The following is a 6,618-nucleotide window of genomic DNA, read 5'->3' on the forward strand; positions in this document are numbered from 1 at the left end:
GTATTTTGTAATAAAGAGATTTTCTTTACTATTCGTTGTCTCGAGGTTGTATCGTCCCTAAATTGGTAGAGGGGAAAATTCTGAAGTTTGGTGTTTTTTTTTGTTGGCGCAAGTATCTATGTGTTGGCTAAAAGCTATTTTTCTGTTTTGGGGAATTTTTTATCTGGGATCTGTGCAGGGCCATTCGTTTACGCAAACCATTTTTTGTTTGGCCTATGTACTGCTCTTGACACCCGGACAGGTTAGTGAGTATATTGGTTCTCCGAAGCACATGTGAAGTTGCTTTTCACTGTAAACCGTTGTCCTGCTTGAAGGAGAACTCTGATCCCTCAATTAGATAGTCGCATATCCCGCAATGGGCCTTCCACATTTTTTTACTGTCGGCTTCTGTTTGAGGAGTGAATTCGGGCTTGTGTAAGGAGACTTTTCATGGATCTAGGCTGTCTTTTGCTTTTTATGATCGTGTGTGTTTGGAGGATTGTGTTCATTCTGTGGTCTTTTTTAGGAGGGGTATGTTGTGGAGGATGGTGTCAAGGCTTCGTTATTGAGAGGGTTGTGTGTGGAGATGTATGTAAGGCTTTTGGTTGTAAGTTTTTCTTTGATTTGGGATGTCTCAGTTCTTGATGTTAAGTTGAAGGGCACGTTGAATGCACTTGTCAATAAGTGAAGGTGGATAGTTCCTGGTGATTAGGGTATCTTTTAGTTCTTGTAGTCGTGTGTCTCTGGTGTTTGCGTTAGAGACTATAGTGCATATCCTTTTTGCTAGATTGAAGGGGATATTCATCCTGGTGTGTCTGGGGTGGCATGAATTGAATGGAAGATATTGCTTAGAGTCTGTAGGCTATAGTATATGTCTGTTTCTATTATATATTAGCTTTCTTAATGAGGATATCGAGGAAGGGGAGTTGTTGTGGCTATATTCCATCGTGAATTGGATGTTTACGTCCAGTCCGTTTAAAATTTTCTGGAATTCTATGAGTTTTTCTATATTTTTATGCCAAAGGATGAAACAGTCATCTAGATATCTCTTCCAGTTGTTTTCTATGTAGATGGAGAAAGGGCTGCCATATCTTTCTAGAACCTTACGATACAGACTGATCTCTAGGTATCCTATGACTAGGTTGGCAAAGGAGGGGCCATTCGTGTACCCATCGCAGTCCCCGATTTTTGTCGGTAGAAGTTGTCACTGAAGGCGAAGAAGTTATTTTCCAGGATGAATTTGACCCCTTCTATCACAAATTCTTTTTTGATGCGGTGTGGTAGTTCGTTGGCGTGATTCTCTAGCCAGAATTGGATGCCTCTAGTCCTAGGTTGTGGGGGATATTGGAGTAGAGGTTGACTACATCGAAGGATACCAGTATGGTGTTTTTGTTTATGTATTCGGTAGGTGATTGAGCATATCTAAGTCGTCCCTTATATAGCTTTTGACATGTTGAGGAGTGGTTTTAACAGGGTGTCTAAAAAGTTACTGAGGCGGTGGGTTTCGCATGCGGGACCTGCTATTATGGGTCTCAATTGAGGTCATTAGGATTAGGGACTTTAATTATTTTGTCTGTAGCTATCTTGCATGCGTTGCTTATTTTTTCACTTTTGTGGATCTTAGGTATACCGTAGAATTGGCTAGTTTTACTTGTGAAATTGGTCATATAATCATATTCTTTGTCGGTGAGCCCTGCTTTGTATGGGTTTAATATGGATTTTAGTCCCTCATTATTTTTGTTGACTGTAGTTTTGTGCATTTTCATAGTATGTTGTGTCTCCAGCATAGAAAGTACCAAAGTTATGTAAATGTCGTATCCATTAAGACAACAGCACTCCCTTTATCGGCCTCTTGATTGTTATTGTTTTATCTAGTTTTAATTTGTTCAACTCAGCCCATTCTTTTTTGCTGAAGTTTGGTTTGTGTTTTTGTTGTGCATATGTTGATATGGGTAATTGATATGTGGTCACAGAAATCAAGTGTTTTATTCTTACCTTTCGAGGGGGTGTAGTTACTCCTATTTCTGGCTAACGATTCGTCCTCGTTATTTATCGTATAGCTCCTCAGTAAGTCTTAATTTTCTGCAGAATTCTGCGATGTCTCTTTCATTCATTGTAGTTGGGGTGTTGTGGGGTGGGTGTAAACTTGAGTCCTTTGGAAAGTATGTTTATTGAACTGAGACTGCCAGCCGCCACTGACCATTCAAAATACGACCATCAGGGCACTCCCAGATTCTCCCATCCCCCTTTCCCCACCAGCCTTCTTCCTCTACTACCCTTCCAAGAACTCACAACGACCTCCGACACACAAGTGCAAACAAGGGAGTCAGAGAAAGGCAGAATGCTACTTAAATCTGAACACTACTATAGAAATATTCTTTTAAAAAAACTTTTCTTCTAATTTTTCTAAATTTAATTATTTAATCGTTACAGTTGAAAAGGTCTCAAAATGACCGAAACCGGTACTGAAATTTCACTATAAAATTATTTTAGCATTTTCTATTTTTGACTTGTTTTTTCATATATATATATATATATATATATATATATATGTGTGTGTGTATATATATATATATGTTGTATATATATATATATATATATATATATGTATATTATATATATATATATATATATATATATAATATATATATAATATCTATTATATATTATATATATATATATATATATATATACCATACATATACAAGTCACACACATTATAAGTTATATATAAACTGGCTCAAGTTTGAAAATTGAAAACTCGGAAATATTTAGATGAGAACATGTTGCTCGAATTTATATATAGCTAGCTTGAAGGTGAAGAGAAGCCATAGTGCGTTTCGTGTAATGAAACAATGTGAGAGGAAAGCATGAACCCGGCCAAACATAGCTGACATTTAAAAACGAAGCATTAAGAGCAGACTTGTTGGATGTTTTCAAAAGAAGTCGGTAAGAACGACATTCATGTCGAAAGTCAATAAGAAAAAATAGAAAGTGTTTTTGATAATGAAAACGCCGTGTTTGCATCGCATGATGTGTCTCTTTTAATAACTAAAAATGGGAAAAAATCACACACAGCAACGGAGGAACTAATTCTACCTGCTGCCAAAGCAATTGTTTCTAGAATACATGGAGACAAAATAGCTAGGAATTATGGTACGATTCCATTATAAAACAACTCTGTGAAACGACGAATGGAAGACATGTTTGATACTGTTAAAAACCGGATCGTGAAATGAGTGATAAGAAGAGAATCCTATTGCTTCGATGCATGGTGTGTAGTAAAAAGCTTGTTTCTCAGCCACATGGACCCGGGTTCGATCTGGAGCTTGTGGCAGAAAGTGAGTTAATTAGATTGCTGTTATTGTTGCTAATGAAGGCGCGTGGCTAAGTGGTTAGGGCGAGCTGGCAGAGACGTTAGCGCGCCGGGCGAAATGCCTAGCGGTATTTCGTCTGCGTTACATTGTGAGTTCGAATTCCGCCGAGGTCGACTTTGCCTTTCATCCTTTCGGGGTCGATAAATTAAGTACCAGTTACGCACTGGGGTAGATGTAATCGACTTAATACCTATGTCTGTCCTTGTTTGTCCCCTCTATGTTTAGCCCCTTGTGGGGTAATAAAGAAATAGGTTAGGGCATTCGGCTCACGATCGTAAGGTCGTGAGTTCGATTCCCGGCGATGCGTTGTGTCCTTGAGCAAGACACTTTATTTCACGTTGTTCCAGTCCACTCAGCTGACAAAAAGGAGTTGTACTTGTATTTCAAAGGGCCGGCCTTGTCACACTCTGTGTCACGCTGAATCTCCCCGAGAACTACGTTAGGAGTACACATGTCTGGGGATTGCTCAGCCACTTGCACGTTAATTTCACGAGCAAGCTGTTCCGTTGATCGTATCAGCTGGGACCCTCGTCGTCGTAACCGACGGAGTGCTCCTATTGTTGCTAATGAATAACCACGGGTGGGGAGGGGGATCGATAAAGCTTATAGGTAGTTGCACTCATACACTAACATTACACATCGAGGGGTGGGGTGCATACTTGCCTCATTTCAGTTCAGCCATTGCCCAGTATCTTCACATGAAGTGCAGATGTGGCCGTGGTAAGAGGTTTGCTTCACATCTACATAATTCTGGATTTAGTCCTATTGCGTGGCACCTTGGACAAATGTCTTTTGCCATGGCCTTGGGCTGGCGAAACCCTTGTGGATGTATTTGGTTGACGGAAACTGAAAAAGGCCCTCAACACACACACACACACACACACACACACATGTATGTGCGTTTGTGTTTGTACTTGTGTTTGTCTCCCTCCACCGCTTGACAATCAGCATTGGTTTGTTTACATCCCCGTAAATTAGCAGTTTGGCAAAAGATATCGATAGTAGTATTAGACGAACCTTCTCGCCTCACCAAAGAAAAAAACAACAACAAAAACACAAAAAAAAAAACAAAACAAAAGTACTGGGTGGTCGATTTGTTCTTAAACACTTCAAAGCCGTGCTGCAGCGTGGCCGCAGTCCAAACGACTGAAACAAGTAAAAGCTAAAAGACATTTCTGACTACGCCGAGTTACCTGCAGTCATACAGTATGAAGTGAATTGACGGCGGCGAGCTGGCAGAATCGTTAGCACGCCGGGCGAAATGCTGAGCGGTATTTCATCTGTCGTTACGTTGTGAGTTCAAATTCCGCCGAGGTCGACTTTGCCTTTCATCCTTTCGGGGTCGATGAATAAAGTACCAGTTACGCACTGGGGTCGATGTAATCGACTTAATCCGTTTGCCTGTCCTTGTTTGTCCCTTCTGTGTTTAGCCCCTTGTGGGTAATAAAGAAATAGGTATGAAGTGAATGGTACCATTAGTGAAGATTTTCTGTTTTGCCATTTGGTGCCAACACACACACAACTGGTAAATCCATTTTAAACAGATTTAATGATTCTGTAACTGAATAATGAAACAAAGTAGTCAGAACACGTAGGAGTCAAGAGTCGTGACGAGACTCATTTAATGTCAGGAACATACAGAGGAGTCAAGGCAAGTCTTTTAACCTGTTATCTTTTACTTGTTTCAGTCATTAGACTGGCCATGCTGGGGCACCGCCTTGAAGAATTTCAGTTGAATGAATCGACCTTAGGACTTATTTTTTTTGTTTTGTTTTAAGACGCTGAGTTACGGGGATTTAAACACACCAACACCGGTTGTCAAGTGGCTGGGTGGAGGGGGACAAACACAAATACAAGGACACACACACACGCACACACACACACACCACACACACACGTATTGGGTCATCCCATAAATAATGCGTTTGTTTCAATTGCATGAACTAAAAGCCGAAGGGGAACGAGTTAAACTACCTGCATCGACTTGCTATATAAAAGCCAGGAAATTTACTTATTCTTAGTGCAAGTTTTGAAGAGTGCAGTTCGATTTTATCAGTTATTTTCAAAGTTATAATGGAAGTGACGAAGGAGCATATTCGGAGTATTTTGCTTTATGAGTTCAATAAAGGCAACAATGCAACAGAAAGTGCGAGGAATATTAATGCAGTATATGGGGATCGGACAATAAGCGCAAGCCTCGTCCCGAAAGATCTGTAGAGTTTGACAAGGACGACCTGCAAACCCTGCTGGAACAAAATCTCATCGTAACTGTTGAGGAACAAGCAGAGAAGCTTGGATTTGGTCGTTCAACCATTCATCGACGCCTGCGTGCCATCGGAAAAGTCAGCAAACTTTCCGAGTGTAATCGTGCGCAGAGGGTGAATGTGTGCTCTCCTTTGCTGTCACATCTTACGAATGAGCCGTTTTTGGACCGAATGGTGACTGGTGACAAGAAATGGGTCCGCTGTAAAAATGTCAAGCACCGATGACAGTGGGTAGGGAAAGGAGAAACACCGGCACTCCAAGCTAAAGAACGTCTTCACCCACGTAAGGTATTGTTATCTGTTTGGTGGGATATGAAAGGTTTAGTCCACTTTGAACTTTTAAATCCAAACCTAATAATAACAAAGGAGATCTACTGCGAGCAACCTGAGCGGCTTAAGTCAGCGCTAGAAGAAAAACGACCATTTTTGGTTTCAAGACGAAAGGAGTTCTTCCATCAGGATAATGCTCGACCGCATATAGGGAGGATGGATGGGAAATGATGCTCCATCCACCATATTCGCCGGACATTGCTCCGTCTGATTATCATTTATTCAGCAGTCTTCAAAATCATTTGGACGGAAAAAATATGAATTCTGTAGACGAGGTCAGAACAGTAATAGAGAAGTATTTTTCGTCACGGACAAGTGAATTTTGGAAGAGAGGTCTTGCAAGTGTACCAGATAGATGAAAGAGCATTGTAGAGAATGAAGGAGGGTATATTTAGATTTAAAAAGTACTTTACCTTAATTTTGAAAAATAAAAAGAAGTATAAAAAATGCATTATTTATGGGATGACCCAATATATATTTATATACATACACACATGTCGGACTTCTTTCAGTTTCCATCTATCAAATTCACTCACGAGGCTTTGGTCGACCTGTGCCACGCAATGGGACTGAACCAAGAAGCATGTGGTTGGGAAGCAAGCTTCTTACCACGCAGCCACGCCTGCTCAAGATACATGAAGAAATATCAAAAGAACCCATTACTGCGC

General features: G+C 40.5%; 2 long non-coding RNA genes across 2 annotated transcripts in view; one reads left to right on the forward strand and one right to left on the reverse strand.

Moving 5' to 3' along the window:
- Positions 1-5,703, reverse strand: part of LOC118767516 — a 32,282-nt gene extending 26,579 nt beyond the window's left edge. The window contains exons 1-2 of the long non-coding RNA XR_005003436.1: positions 5,599-5,703; positions 1,539-1,552 (exon numbers count right to left, since the gene is read on the reverse strand). This is a non-coding gene — a long non-coding RNA (uncharacterized LOC118767516). The remainder of the gene's footprint in view (positions 1-1,538; positions 1,553-5,598) is intronic.
- A 407-nt stretch (positions 5,704-6,110) lies between these two features.
- Positions 6,111-6,321, forward strand: LOC118767542. Its single transcript, XR_005003461.1, has 2 exons — positions 6,111-6,155; positions 6,226-6,321. It is a non-coding gene; the product is annotated as an uncharacterized LOC118767542 (long non-coding RNA).
- Positions 6,322-6,618: the final 297 nt, after the last annotated feature.

This window comes from Octopus sinensis, linkage group LG22 (assembly GCF_006345805.1).
Source record: "Octopus sinensis linkage group LG22, ASM634580v1, whole genome shotgun sequence".
Classification (NCBI taxonomy): Eukaryota; Metazoa; Mollusca; class Cephalopoda; order Octopoda; family Octopodidae; genus Octopus; species Octopus sinensis.